General features: G+C 47.5%; 1 long non-coding RNA gene across 1 annotated transcript; it reads left to right on the forward strand.

Moving 5' to 3' along the window:
- Positions 1–123: 123 nt before the first annotated feature.
- LOC309631035 lies at positions 124–12,982 on the forward strand. Its single transcript, XR_014246028.1, has 3 exons — positions 124–4,915; positions 4,952–9,614; positions 9,984–12,982. It is a non-coding gene; the product is annotated as an uncharacterized lncRNA (long non-coding RNA).
- Positions 12,983–14,727: the final 1,745 nt, after the last annotated feature.

A 14,727-nucleotide genomic window follows, 5' to 3' on the forward strand; every position in this document is an offset into this window, starting at 1 on the left:
CCCTGGGGACCACTGCCTGGGTTCTGAACCCCCTGTCCCCCCCGGTCCCCCGCCCCCACCCTGCTACTGTTATTGCAGATTATGAAATGCTCTCCCTATCCTGCATTCTTCTCCGAGGCAAGAATTTTAATGTATTTGTCTTTGTCATCAGGGGACCAGGGCTCTGGGACCGCCCTGCCTCTGCCTGAGGAGGGATCGCCCCAAATCTAGTCCCTGCTGCCTCCAGACCCCAGCCTCTCTCCATTACCACCCCCTCATGCCCTAGCCCTGCCCCTCCCCTCCCCCCCTAAGACACGGTCTCTCTGTGGGGTGGATAAAAATGATGTTATTGAAACAACAGAATTGGGAGCAGTGGCAGGGAGCAGGGATCAGCTCAGGAAACTGGGGCGCTTGCCAAGAAGCCTTCTCCCCCGCAGGCAGCCTTTCTGCCCCCACCCCCCACCTTTCCTACAAACACACGCAGAAGGCCCCACCCCTCCGGCAGTACTCTCTCTGGCCAGACCTTGTAGAATATTTGGCCATCTCTGGACTCCCCAAGCCCTCGTGCTCCCCCCACCAATGCACCCCAGAATCCCATTCCAGAGTCAGCCCAGTAGTGCCTGCAGAAGCACTGGGGCAGGGGGGGCAGTCTGTGATGGGCAGACCTCCTGAAGCCCCAATTCCCAGGGCCTCTGTTCCAAGGGCAACCTTGCCTCTGCCCACTGCCTTCTGCCTTCTCTGCACCCCATCGAGAGGTTGGCTGGCCTCTGGTCAGAACTAGAGCAATGACTTCTGCCCTTAAGCCCTCAAACCTTCAGAGAGATGAGTTCAGATGTTCCTGAGGCTTCAGTCCATCACTGTCACTTTAGAAGACCCTCCACGGAGCAGGGCTGGGAAACTAGGAGACGGAGCCAGAGGCACACAAAGACAGATCAGGATGCATGCACACGCATGCACACTCATATACACCCACAGCTGGGCACAGGCTTCCAGATACCCCACAGAAACCACAGGACTCCCTCACCTCTCCTAGACAATGCTGGGTAACTTTCACCCACAGGTATGGATGGACACACAGGTGGGCTGGCTCAAGCTGAGACACATGCCTGCTTCCCTGGAGATCACATGCACACACAAATGCACACACACACACCACCTCTGCAGCATGAATGGGGTGGTGCCACTCTGATCCCTCTCTCTCTCTGTCCTCTGGGCCCCCTCCACCTCTTCCCCCATCTCTCTGCCTTAGGTCTAGGCCTCGTCGCAAAAGAGAGGTGGGGAAGGAGAGACAGGGGTGTCTGACTGTGGGGTTGGAGAGGAAGGAGGGGCAGAGGTGGGGACTGTGGAGAGGGAGAGAGGCAGCTGGAGACAGATAACATCAGAATCGCTGCAGGGGAAAGCAGAGCCCTCTGTCTGTCGGATTCTCTCACTGTCTTTCTGTGTGTCTTTTCACGTCTCTCCCATCTCCATAATTCGGTCTCTATTTGTGTCTGTCTCTAAATCACTTTCTCTGTTTCTTTGTTTCTCAGAATGACTGAAGCTGCAGGAGCCCAGGAATTTGGGCCTGTGACCCTTCCCCTCCCAATCACCTCCCTCTCTCTGTCCCTCCCTACCATCCTCCCTCCCTCCTTCCCTAGCAATGGGACCTAACTCTCATTCCTTCAGGGTGGTGACTGGACTTGAGAATTCCTCAGGGCACTAGGTCTCTGGGTCCCAGGAGAACAGAGAGAGAAAAGGCCAGCCCTCTAGAGAGACAGAGGGAAGAAAAAAGATAGAAAAAAGAGAGAATCACTTTCCTCACCCTTCTGAATCCCAGATGCTCTACTCCAGCTTTTCGAAGCCCACCTGAAATCATGAGAATGTGCCTTTCCAGCCCAGAGTGGGAACTCAAATGCCCAGTTCCCAGCTTTAACCAGTCTTTCCCTGTCTTGCACGTCAGGTTTCCCTGAGACTCCCTCTGGGTCTTTACCCAAGGGAACCCCCCCACCCCAGGACCTGGTTCCCCACAGAGCCCACTGGCCTCACATCTTCCACATCTCTCACCCCTATCCACGCACCCAGCCTTCCCATCACCCCATCAGTCAGGGAAAAAGAACCCAGGGGAGCTGGAAAGAGGGGGAGGGGGGAGCAGGGGCTGAGAAGGAGGGGCTGCTGCTCGCCCACCAGGACTGGGCTGGGGGGAAGCCAGGGAACATTTGTTTCCACTTAGCTCAGCCCCAGTGGCCCTGAGCGGGAGTGGTTGGGCCCAGGAGCCTCTCCAGCCATCCCTGTCCAGGCCTGACTCCTGCATTGGAAGAACCCTGGCATGGCCTTGGGGATTCTGGAGACAAGTCTCCATTCTCTTCTCACTGCATCATTCTTCTCCAGGTCACACCACCTATCCCCACTGTTTCAGCCCTCACCTCTCAGGGAATCAGGCCTCCTCCATCCGGGTCTCCAGACCCAGACTCTCTCCTAATTGTGGTGGTGTCTGCTGGCTATCTCTCCCTGGACAGCAGTCAGCAATTTTTTAATCAAACACATACTATGTGCCAGGCACCCAGCTAGACAGCGGAGAGACAACGGTAAGCAAAAGCAAACATAACCCTCACCCTCGTCGAGCTGATGGTCATTAATCATATCACCTCACAGACAAGTGGAAAAATCACAACCTTGACCTGTGCTGCAGAGGAGAAGGGAGCACACAGTGAGAGGCTCAAGCAGGAGGGTTAATCTAGTCAGGGAAGGTGGAGAAGGCCCCTCTGAGGAGGGAATACTCCAAGTGAGATACAAAAATAAGTTGGGGTTAACTGGGAGATACAGGGAGGGAAGAGCATTTCTAGCAGAGGGAACAGCCTCTGAAAGCCCTGCAGGGATCTGGAGAAGGCAGGAGGGTGGGGGAAGGGGGCTGTTCTCTTTTGAGGGCACATGGAGTGAAATGGCTGGCAAGGTTCTGCCTCCTTTCATGGCAGTTGCTTTCAAGAGTGTTCAACTGTACATTCGTTCTATGTTCTTTTCTATGTTATCTTAATAAAATGGTTTTTTAAAAAGCAGTAAGAAGCAGTGGATATTTCACCAGGACAGTGAGTGACATGGTCACTTCTACATTTCGAAAAGATGACTCTGGCCACAGTGTGAAGAGGAGGTAGGAGAGGGGCCAGAGTGGAAGGAGGAAGATCAGTTAGAGACTCTGCAGTGGCTCTAAGTGGCCTGGAAAACCCTCTGTAGCTTCCACCTGCGTCAATGGCAGAGGCGAGGAAAGAAGCAGACAGCACTGACCACTGTGGAGGAAGTAGGGTCAATGGACTTGAGGAGAGGTTGGAAATGGGGTGAGGAAGAGGGAGGTGGCAAAGATGCCTCTGGGATTTTAACTGGCCCAACAGGATGAATGGTGGTGTGTCCACTCAGTCAAGGAATGCTGGAAGAGGACTAGCATTAGGCGAGGTTCAGTGGGGGAATTTGGGATGTGAATTAAAGATGCTTTCGAAACATTCATAAGGAACTGTCGAGGAGGCAGTTGGATGTATGTGTCTGGAGCTCAGAGGGGAGGCCGGGGCTGAGTCATCCTGGGATAGGGTGTAATTAAGCCAAGAGCAGGCCGAGATCGCCTAGGGGAGAGTGCAGAGTGAGAGCAGCCTTCATGAAGTCATGTTTCATGGCTGGATGAAGGGGAAGAAGCTGCAAAGGAGACTGAGGAGGGGCCACAGAGCCAGGAGGGGGAAAGGAGCGTTGTGCTTTCACAGAAGCCAAGGAAAGAGAGCATGGGCAGTGGGCGATCATATCAACCACTTCTGAGAATCAGTCAGATGAGGAGGAGGATGTGTCCACAGAACACATGAGGAAAACCACCGAATCATCTAGACCTCAGGCTACTTTTGCCAAAGCACGAGGATGACCCCGCCATTTTCTTGCTGTGACACTTCCACGAGCACACCTCTTACAAAACCAAGTCCATGCTTCTTGACGTGGCATTCAGGCCCCACCACAGTTCGGCTCTTTGGGGGTCTCCGCAGCCTCATCTTCCTGGTGGTCTCCACCAGAGCTCCAGGCTCACAGTGGCTCTTGATCAGGCCCCCAATCCCTGGCCCCCACTCCCGCCCCTCCACGCTCTGCTCAGCTGCCTCCTGCCCCAGCTAGCCCAGCTCAGTGCCCATGTCCTCCAAGGTCCCAAATACCTGTAGTTGGAAGCAATCTTTCCAATTCCCAATCACTCAGAGCACTTTGCAGCTATTTTATAGGAAGTACAGCATTTAGAGCTGATTTTGTCCTCCACTTGAGAGTTTGGGGGAGGGTGTGATCTATGTCTGGCCTGCAGTGGACACTTCATAACCTTGGATTCTGTTGAACTTCAAGAGGGTGATAGATACTCTGTGGGGTGGGGCAAGGCAGACTCGACAGGTGGGGTGTCATCTCCTCAACAAAACCAGGTCTTCGGAACTGAGGTGGGAAACTGGGGCTCCAGGGGGGACCAGAGGATTTCTTAACATCCCCTCTCCTGGTGCATCTACACAGCCCATCACTAACAGCACGGGCTGTCTCAAGAAGCCTAAGCACAGAGTCACAGCACCATCTCCTGGCAAGATGGGACACTGTTCCTTAAGAAAAAAATACTTTCTGAAAGGTCTCCATAAGAGAGATGCAAATTAAAAATTAGGATTGACATATGTACACTACCATGTGTAAAATAGATAGCTAATGGGAACCTCTGTATAGCACAGGGAGCTCAGCTCGGTGCTCTGTGATGACCTAGATGGGTGGGATGGGGGGGGATTGGGAGGGAGGTCCAAGAGGGAGGGGATATATGTATATATACAGCTGATTCACTTTGTTGTACAGCAGAAACTAACACAACATTGTAAAGCGAATATACTCCAATACAAAAAAAAAGAATTATGAAAAAAATAAAAATTAGAACCAAGAAGAACATCAACCTGTTAAATTAACAACAGAAGGTGTTGTGTAGAAGGTGTAAACAACAGAAGGTGTTGTGTAGAAGGTGTAAAACTCAAAACTGGCAAAGGTGTAGAGAAAACCCTTGCGTATTGCTGGTGGCACTATAAATTTGACCATGCTTTCCAGAGGGCATGCTGACAAAACTGATCATATACCTTGCATGATTTTACCTCTGGGGTGGTACCCAGTGTAAGTTACCTAAGAGGAAAAAAAGAACATACTCTATGCATGCAAATGTAATTATACATTTTTCTATGTCAGTGAAGATCTAGAAGCTTATGCGGTACTTAGCTAGCAATAGGGTGTAGTTAAACCAAGTATGATCTGATCATACAATAGAATATTGTGCAGGCATTAAAATGACAAATACGTTCATTGTATTGAAACAAAGAACAGTCTCTATAAAATAATGCCAAATGACAAAAAGAGCACCCAAAATGTTATTTTTTTTAATTAATTAATTAATTTATTTATTTATTTTTGGCTGTGTTGGGTCTTCGTTTCTGTGCGAGGGCTTTCTCTAGTTGCGGCAAGTGGGGGCCACTCTTCATCGCGGTGTGCGGGGCTTTCACCGTCGCAGCCTCTCTTGTTGCGGGACACAGGCTCCAGACGCGCAGGCTCAGTAGTTGTGGCTTACGGGCCTAGTTGCTCCGCGGCATGTGGGATCTTCCTGGACCAGGGCTCGAACCCATGTACCCTGCATTGGCAGGCAGATTCTCAACCACTGCCCCACTAGGGAAGCCCCCAAAATGTTATTTTCATAATAAATACTATGCAGTAGAAACAGTGGGTGCAGCTGGAGGGATCAGAAGAGGATTTTAAATCTTATAAGTAGTTGATGATATTCAATGGTGAAGAAGCATTTTGAGTTTTTTGCTTAGTTATTTACTCTTTGGCTGAAGCTCATTCTTATTATAGAGTCTTCAGCTATTCAGTGAAAAGAAATCAAATAAGGAGAGAACTGATTAGAAAAACGTCCAGAGCTCATGGGGCTGGGGAACAGCTCTTGCGGACGGTCAGAGTCATAGAAATTCCCCAAGGCTTTTCTCCAAAACTTTTCACTTCCTAGCACAAGCTCTCACATGTGATATGTGTTCAATATATGTCTGTGGAGCTACTAACTAAGGTGATGCAGTGCCAGAAATACCGGCCATCTTCCTCAGCACCATTCTCTCTCAAGAAGCCTCCTTCAATTGCCCCTCAGCCCTCATGTCTTCAAATGATTTGCCCTGGTTCTATGAGGGCCAGATCACGCAGCGAGGCTATCACCGAACACTGCTACCTGACCTTCCTGCTGCCTTCAGTGCCTCCTCCAAAAATGACTCTTGGACTGGCCAGAAGGTAGGTCCTGATGAGCTGGACAAGTCTCACATTTGGATTCACAACCAGCCTCATTTCATCAAAACTGTCGGCATGCCTCCTTTGTCCTCGGTGTGTAAAATGGATATGTCACAGATTGGATTCTCCAGAAACAAATGCTGAGATGGAGTCTGGGGTGCAAAGGGTTTATTTGGGATCAGCCACTGTGAAAGAGACGAGATGCAGGCAGCACTGGGCAGAGGCAGAAGTGGAACTGCGATGCAGTCTCCACAAAGCCTCCATCGACACTGGAGCCTTGAGCTCCGGAGGGAGTTTTGCCCACCACAGTGTCCGTCATTGGGTTAAAATGGCTGGGCCACTCCACCCCTACATCACTCAGTCATCAGACGTGTGGGCAGCCCCTAGAAGGGGAAATTGGGTTCTCTGCAGCTGACCCTCAAGGAGCTGACAGCTGGAGGCTGCTGACCCCACTCCCCATAGATGGGCAGCAAGTTGTTCCAGGAAGGGGAAACACGGTACATCTCTGTGTTAACCATGGGACATTTGGCAGATGAGGAAACTGAGGCCAAGGTCATAGTCATCAAGCGGCAGAACTATGAGTCCAGCTTGTGCTTCTGCATGCACCCTTACTCCCACCCTGATTTCCTATCGCATAGTGACCCAGCACTACACCAGGAGAAGGCCCCAGGCAGAGCCTCCCCATCAAGAAGGTCTCCCATGGATAAACGTTACTGGACAAACTGTAAGTGATCAGAAGGGGCCACAGGGTACCCAGTAGTGTCAATGACATTCGCCATGGCATCAGAAAAGCAGGGCCTGGAATGCTTCTCTTACCCGCTCCATCTCCCCGCTCTGCCGCCACCCCCAGGACTTATGGCCCACACCTTCTCTGATCTTCTTATACTCCTACATGCCGGGATGTTGCACTTTGCCCATGCCTATTACGCATGACCTACCCTACTGTACTCATATGTCTGCCATCTATTGTATGCCTTCCTCCTGCACAGTGAGTCCCTCCATAGCACAGACGCTGCCCTGGTCATTACCTCTTCACTTGGCATCATTTTACTTTTAATTTCAAAAGACAAGCAAGTTTACATCAATTGGTTTTGGAAGTAGAGTGTAATCAAATTCAGCTCAACTATTTCCCAGCTGTGAGACCTTGGGCAAATAACTAGGCTGTCTATGCCTTGATCTCTCATGAGGATAATAGATACTCCCACAGAGCTGTAATGAGGATTAAATACCATAGTGAAGACTCAGAGCAAGGTCAGTATCTGAAAGATACCAGATTCTCATTCCCTAGTAATGGTTGTTTTTATAAGTGAAGAATTCAGGGTGAGGATCAAGTCTTCTTGCCCCAAATGAAGACAACAAGGACTGAAAGACAGTTCCTAGGGAACTAGGTGCATCTATGGGTCATTACCCAGGGGAAGGTGATGCATTCACTCAGACTTTTAAGTTTAAAATGAGACAATTTAAAGAAAAGTATTAAGCAAATTATAGTCTGAGCGGTGCATGGATATGGCAAAATCTGTGAAGGAAGCTGCAAATGACGGTGTTTGGGGAAGCACAGCCCATGCCTAGGGCATCATTAAACCCATCCACGCTCTGATGGGAGAAATGAGGCAGCCCAGAAAGGGCGGTAGGGTCACTGCCCCAGAGTAAAAGTCCAGCTCAACATTCAGTCCTTCCAATCCAGAGCTCCCCTGCCTGACAGGGAGCTCCTGAGGATATGTGTGGAAGCTGGACTTTCCCAGCCTGGGCGTTCAGTCTGCCATCTCCTACATCTCCTTCGTTCCTTCCAACGATGGTGTGCTGAAAATAGTGCCGGAAGAAGGGTCAGAAGCCCCAAGTTCCGGTCCGAGGAGCTTATTTGCTTTGTGTTCTTGATCAAGTCACTTCCCCACTTGCTGCCTCAGTTTCCCCATATGACTTTGGGGGTGGGAATGAACGAGCTCTAAATTCAGCGCAGGTCGGGCGGTGCTTTAACGATTATGGTGAATCCTCAATGCCAGCAGAGGGCCCCAGACCCTAAGGAGCAGATTCGAGGCAACCTCCAGACCGCCCAGTAAAGGGCGGAGAGAGTCACAGTAGGACAGGAAGAGTGACAGCTGCCAACAGAGATGGGGTAACCAAGGGACTGACTGGAGGGACAGGCTGCTCAGGAGAAAGAGCACTGTGTGGGTGCAGGGCGAGCGGTGTCCCAGCCTGGCTCTGGGCGGGGCACTTTATCTCTCTGGGCTAATAGCAATTAGAGACCAACTGGTTGGTCTGTGTTCAAAAGCAGCATTGCATTCAGCACTGCTTTCCCTTAGGAGGCTTCATTAATGGGTGGGTGTTGACAATTAGTCTCTCTCTGTCTCTCTCTCTGCACCGGTCCCCCCACCCAGATATTTTTAAATACTTGAGGAAAAGAAATGTAGCATCATGGAAAACTATCATGTTCTACAGAAGACTCAAATGCATCATTTTTACCTCATCTAAGTTCAAATTATAAAAATTAAAAATTTAAGATGTTTAAATAAGACAGCTCACTAGTATATCACTGGTAATGGCTTTTTTTAAAAAGCTATAAACAATCTAAATGTTAATGGGGAAATAATTACTTATATTACAGCAAATACTACCATAAAATATAAGATCTCTGCATGTACTGATGTGGTCAAGACATACTGCTCATGAAGAAAATAAGAACTGGGAATTCCCTGGCAGTCCAGTGGTTAGGGCTCCGTGCTCCCACTGACAGGGATGCGGGGTGCGGCAGGGAGGGCGCGGGTGGGCCCAGTCCTTGGTGGGGCAACTAAGATCCTGTAAGCCATGTGAGCAGCCAAAAAAAAAAAAAGAAAGAAAGAAAGAAAAAGAAAGAACAATCACAGTGCACCCGGTTAAATCCTATAAACGGGTAAATTTCTGGAAGGAAACACAAGAGACTCTTAACAGGCACTACCTTTGGGGCAATGGGAAATGGAGATTTACTTCTCAATTTTATACCTCTGCACACTGCTTTGGAATTTTCTAACAATGTGTGTATATTATTATTTTTTAAATGTCAACAGGGATTATCTGGCGGGGAGATTATGACTTTGTTTGCTTTTATCTTTATGCTTTACATTTTAAAAAAGCAAAAATGTTCTGTTCTTTTGAATGGGTAGCACATTATAAGGTTCAGAAAATCAGGGCAATACTACAAAATACGCATGGAAATCTTCCTCCCACCTAGTTCCCAACTACCCCACTTTCTTACATCCCTATTCCCCAGCCCATCTCCTGTCAAATCCCATGGGCAACCACTTTTATTTTTTCATGTATCCTACCAGTGTTTCTTTGTGCAGAGTCAAGAAATAAAAATGTATATTCCAGTTCCCTTTCTTATATAAAAGGCAGTTAGGGGGCTTCCCTGGTGGCGCAGTGGTTGAGAATCTGCCTGCTAATGCAGGGGACACGGGTTCGAGCCCTGGTCTGGGAAGATCCCACATGCCACGGAGCAGCTGGGCCCGTGAGCCACAACTACTGAGCCTGTACGTCTGGAGCCTGTGCCGCGCGACGGGAGGGGCCGCGATAGTGAAAGGCCCGCGCACCGCGATGAAGAGCGGTCCCCGCACCGCGATGAAGAGTGGCCCCCACTTGCCTCAACTAGAGAAAGCCCTCGCATGAACCGAAGACCCAACACAGCCAAAAATAAAAAATAAATAAATAAATAAATAAAGTAGCTATAAAAAAAAAAGTGCTTTAAAAAAAAAAAAAAAAAGGCAGTTAGCATACAATGTACACCATCTGCATCTTGCTTTTTCCATTTAACAATGTGTCCTGAATATCTTTCTGTATTGCTAAAAATATCTTTCCTACCTTCCTCCTCCCCACTTTTCTAATGTAAGTATTTAGCATTATAAATTTCCCTCTCAGCACTGCTTTAGCCATCTTAGGGATGTAGAAATCAAGGCTCAAAGAATGTAAGTGATTTGCTGAAAATTACACAGGAAGTGTGACACTGTTGGCTGGGCAGAACAGAAATTCTGTTGAGGCCCAGACTCCCCTTAAATGTCCCCTGTGCCTCTAGGTAAACTAGGACTGCTTAGGACAGATGTCCACTGGAGTTTGCATGCTACCAAGGGGCTCTGCAGGAGAAAACTTGACATTTTCCCTGGTGGTCCAGTGGTTAAGAATCCGCCTTCCAACGCAGAGGACTAAGATCCCACATGCCGCGGGGCAACTAAGCCCGTGTGCCACGACTACTGAGCCCACGCGCTCTGGAGACCGCACACCACGACTAGAGAGAAGCCTGCGCGCCGCAGCTACTGAGTCCGCGTGCCGCAAAGAAAGATCCCACATGCCACAATGAAGATCCTGTGTGCCGCAACTAAGAGCCACTGCAGCCAAATAAATAATTAATTAATTTTTTTAATTAAAAAAATAAATGAATAAACGTGCAGCTGGTGGGCTGGGACTTCCTGATGAAGGTAGACTGGGAAGGGGGTCTAGGGGAGAGCAAGCGAGCTAATGCGCCTGGAGGCAAAGTCACTGTGTGTGAAAGAAATCTGGTAGAGGAGGCTGTACTGGGCAGCAGGGCCGGGATGCTGGAGGATGCTGTGAATCCAGGTGGGAAGTGAGGCTGTACTTGACCAGAATTCAGTCCGCACTCTATACCCTGAAACTCTGGGAAGGAGACGGCTCTGATACAAGGGAATGAAGGGTATTACTAGGGGCCAGAATTTCGACTATGGGAACCCATTTGAAATAGCTGATCTGAAGCAGATGGAAAATTTCTGTTGGCCAAAGAGAGAGACAGAAGCCACAGAGGTCTGTGGCCATAGGAGTAAGGAAATGGCACAGGCAGTGGGGTGGACAGTGGGGGGGGCTCAGCCAATGGAGAGGGTGGCAAATGCACAGGACAGCAGGGCAGTGGGACTGTAGTCCAGCACGAAAGAGCTGACTGTGTAGGGAACAGACTCCAAGAAGGAGTTGCGGGTGGGGTGGGGTGGGGGTTAATCCCAGGGGAAAATACCAGGTCTTTTGCTAATTAAAGTGCGTCACTTTGAGCTCCAGGATTTTGGCATATCAGCTGCAAAGGCAGCACATTTATTATGATCAGCAGATGAGAAATGAATACACACAACTCATATTGGTTTATTTTTGTCATTATTTAGTTTAAATTGGCATCACAGCCTGCATAGCAGCCATTATTAGTCTCAATAAATACCCAAGGACGCGGAAGCTCAGAGTTTTCCAAACGCACATAACAAGAAGCTATCACCTCATTCCCCCACCTGGATTTCTTTTAAATCCAGGTGCACATAACTGACTTGATGGAGAGGTCTGCACATCCCCCAGAGATGCTGGGTTTGCACCTGGATACCTAATGGGATGAAGTTTGGGTGGTATCTTTCTTAGAAGGGCATGAGTGCATTTTGTTAGGTATGGACATTTCTGAAGTTGTGTGTAATGTAGCACAGAGGATGTGTGTGACTATTGGGCAACTAAAGGGGAGGGCTGTAGCTGTGGTCGTTCTGCGATACCCATTCCATTGCTCCTTATTTTGTAGCAGCCATGCCACTGGGAGAATTGACCTCAGTCAAGGATGAACCCTGATTCGTCTTAAACGTGCTTTCCTGGTGACAGGGATTGGTTCTGGAATGAGTATGTGGTTCATTTTGGGCTAATGAGATACAAAGAGAAGTTTGCCGAGGGCTTTTGGAAGGTGTTTCCTTCTCTGAAGAGAAAGTACAGGAAAAGATTGTCTCTTTTCCTCTGGATATTGGTGGGCATCGATAAGGAGTCCAGAACTGCTGCTGCCACCTCAGAACTTGATGCTGGCACTGGAGGGAAGCAGAGCTAAGACAATCAAGGGAAAGTATATCAGAGCCACTGGATCAAAGAGGCTCTGGAAGACCAGCCTGCCCCTGGACACCCTGTTAAGTGAACCAATAAATCTCCATCTTGTTTAAACCAATTCAAATTGAGTTTTCTATTACTTGTGCCTGATACTGATACAGCCTGCCTTCTGAGGAATTTAATCTCAGTGAATTCAGGGTCTCCTCAACTCCCCTGGGGTTGTGTCTCAGTTCCTGAGTACTTGTGCAAGGCTGAGGTTGGGGCGTGAGAGTAGGTATTTGGTTCTCAGTCATCATCTGTCCAACCTGGCATCCACTGAGGCATTCATCACACCATCCGGTCCTTAGTTGCTGGGCCATACAGGTTGCTATTGTGCTGTTCCTCATTCTCATCCTCTCTTTCTCTCTCCACTTCTGTTCCACTCTTGGGCGCACAAAACGTCATGGGACTTTCAAAGGCCGGGTCTCCTGCTGCATTCTCTTGGATGCTAGGATCCAAGGGATGCTGCTCCCTTACCATGCTGGGTTTGGGGAAACACTGTAAAGTGATCTAAGGGCCTATCTCCCCACACACACCACATAACACTTTTTACTTTGGATTTTACCCAAGAATCAAGGCAGAGGCCACCTCTGCTCTCAGATATCAAACAAACCAGCCGGGGGGAGGAGGCAGGGGCAGGCTCCCCCGCCTCAGGGACTCACATCTGCTCACTCTTGCTTCCCATCTAACTCTTCTCTTCCTGCCAGACCACGAGATCTTCATATCCTCTTGGGGCTAAAGATGTCTCACGCTATTTCATATTTAGTCTCTGAAATCTTTTGTGCTTTCTATTTGTCCCATCTGTTCTGTTGTTTCTTTCTCTCTCGTTTCTTCCTTCTTTTATTTACTGTGTTTCTATTCTTTTTTTAAAAAAATGTATCCTTTTGTATGCTTTTTTTTTTTAATTTATTTATTTATTTATTTATTTATGGCTGTGTTGGGTCTTCGTTTCATGTGAGGGCTTTCTCCAGTTGCGGCAAGTGGGGGCCACTCTTCATCGCGGTGCGCGGGCCTCTCACTATCGCGGTCTCTCTTGTTGCGGAGCACAGGCTCCAGACGCGCAGGCTCAGTAATTGTGGCTCACGGGCCTAGTTGCTCTGCGGCATGTGGGATCTTCCCAGACCAGGGCTCGAACCCATGTCGCCTGCATTGGCAGGCAGATTCTCAACCACTACGCCACCAGGGAAGCCCCTGTTTCTATTCTTTTAGGGCTTTTTCTAGACATTGCAACATGCATGATTAAAATATCAAAATCTAAAGTTAATCAAAATTTTTCCTCTTCCCAGATAACACAAGGATTTTCAAATACTTTAAATACTCCATTTTCACCACCCCTGGTTTGTATGTTATGGTTGGCAGTATTTTAATTCTAACCTCACAGGACATTATAATTCTGAAGGTTTTTTTTTTTTTTTTGCAGTTATGATTCATTTAGATTCATCTACATTTTTACCACTTTCCTTGCTGTTTATTCCTTTTAGTTCTCAGATCTAACTTGTAGAATCACTTTCTTTCTGAAGCATATTCTTTAGAAAATTTCCTTTACTGAGGTGAACTCTGTTTTTGTTTGTCATAAAATAAAAATTTTTATCTTCCTTATAAATTTTCTCTGTGTGTAAAATTATAAGTTGGAAGTTACTTTCTTTCAGCACTCTGAAGATGCTCTACTAAGTTCTGGGTTTCCATTATCTACTGAGAAGTCAGCTATTAGACTGTCATTTCTTTGAAAGTGATCTTTTTTTCTGTTACTTTCAATTTTTTTCTCTTTGGTTTTCTGCAATTCACTGGGATGTTTCTATATGTGGGTTTCTTTCATTTATCCTCCTGGGGATTCACAGGCTTTTCGAATCTAGGGATTGTTATTGTTTATCAGTTCCAGAAAATATCAACTAATCTCTTCAGATAGCACTTCTACCCCATTCTCTCTCTACTCTCCTTCTGAGACTCCATTTAAATATGTTTTAGGCTTTTCTGCTTAACCTCCACGTCTCTCATTCTCTTTCATACGTATTTTTGCATATTTTTAAACTTTCTGTATTACACTCTGGGTAACTTCTAACCTAACATTCAGTTTTCTCTTCAGCTGTGTTTCATCTGTTGTTAAATTCATTTATTAAGTTTTTCCTTTCACTTCTGTATTTTTCATTCATTTCTAGAAGTTCTATTTGCTTTTTTAAAAAATGTGTTCTGCTGCTTTTTATAGTTTCCCATTTGCTCCATGCCTTTTCAAACTTGTCTCCTATTTTATTAAACATAAGAAGCATTTGTTATAAATAAAGTGTCTGATAATTCCAGTTTCTGAAATTCTTATGGGTTTATTCCTGCTACGTGTATTTTCTGCTGGCTCTTGTTCACAGTTCCTCGTTTCCTTGTGTATCTAATTATTTTCAACTATGTGTTGGATGTTGTTGGAATAATTTGTGGCTTTGGAAGAGATAACATTTTTCCAGGGAACATTTGTTGTTTGCTTCTGCCAGGCCCTGGGGTGATTACTGACCTTACCACTTTAAACCAAGTTCAAACTTTGACACTCTCTGAACCATTCAGATGAGGAAAGAGTTGACTGTAAATCTATGTAAGAGTTAGTGTGCTTCTGGATTATATTTACTCCGAGGATGTGGTCCT

This window comes from Balaenoptera borealis (assembly GCF_965194805.1).
Source record: "Balaenoptera borealis genome assembly, chromosome: 6".
Taxonomy (NCBI): Eukaryota; Metazoa; Chordata; class Mammalia; order Artiodactyla; family Balaenopteridae; genus Balaenoptera; species Balaenoptera borealis.